We start from the raw sequence: 986 nt of genomic DNA, 5'->3' as shown, positions 1-986 counted from the left end.
AGACCATGAGGCCATGGAAGACAAGACATCTAGACCACCTGGCTATGGAAGGCAAAACATCTGGACCGCCAAGATACTGGTAATGAGCTAGAGCACAAGGCCACAGAAGGCAAGATATCCTGACCACCAGGCCACAGAAGGTGAGACACCTGGACCACTAAGACGTGGCTAATAATCTAAAACACCAGGCCATGGAAGACGAGACATTCAGATCACCAGGCCACAGAAGGTGAGACATCCAGACCATGAGGCCACAGAAGACAAGACACCTGGACCATCGAGATGAGGGAAAAGATGTAGACCAGCAGGCCATCGAAGGTGAAACATCCAGACCATGAGGACACAGAAGACAAGACATCTGGAATACCAAGATGTGGAAAATGATCTAGACCACCAGGCGATAGAAGGCAAGATATTCTTGACCACGAGGCCACAGAAAGTGAGACATCCAGACTAGCAGGCCACAGAAAGCAAGACATCCAGATCATGAGGCCATGGAAGACGAGACATCTGGGCCACTCAGGCATGGAAGGCAAGACATCTGGAACACCAAGACTCGAGAAATTATCTAGACCACGAGACCACAGAAGGCAAGATATTCTTGACTACGAGGCCATGGGAAGCAAGACATCCAGACCACCAGGCCACAGAAGGCAAGACATCCAGATCATGAGGCCATGGAAGATGAGACATCTGGACCACTTAGGCATGGAAGGCAAGACATCCGGAACACCAAGACATGAGAAATTATCTAGACCACGAGGCCACAGAAGACGAGACACCTAGCCCATCAAGATGCGGGAAATGATCTAGACCAGCAGGCCATGGAAGGCGAGACATCTGGGCCATGAGGACACAGAAGACAAGACAACAACATGTGGAAAATGATCTAGACCACCAGGAGATGGAAGGCAAGATATTCTTGACCATGAGGCCACAGAAAGTGAGACATCCAGACCAGCAGGCCACAGAAGGCAAGACATCCA

The sequence above is a fragment of the Antechinus flavipes genome, chromosome 4 (genome assembly GCF_016432865.1).
Source record: "Antechinus flavipes isolate AdamAnt ecotype Samford, QLD, Australia chromosome 4, AdamAnt_v2, whole genome shotgun sequence".
NCBI lineage: Eukaryota > Metazoa > Chordata > Mammalia > Dasyuromorphia > Dasyuridae > Antechinus > Antechinus flavipes.
This window is presented reverse-complemented; position numbering follows the sequence as displayed.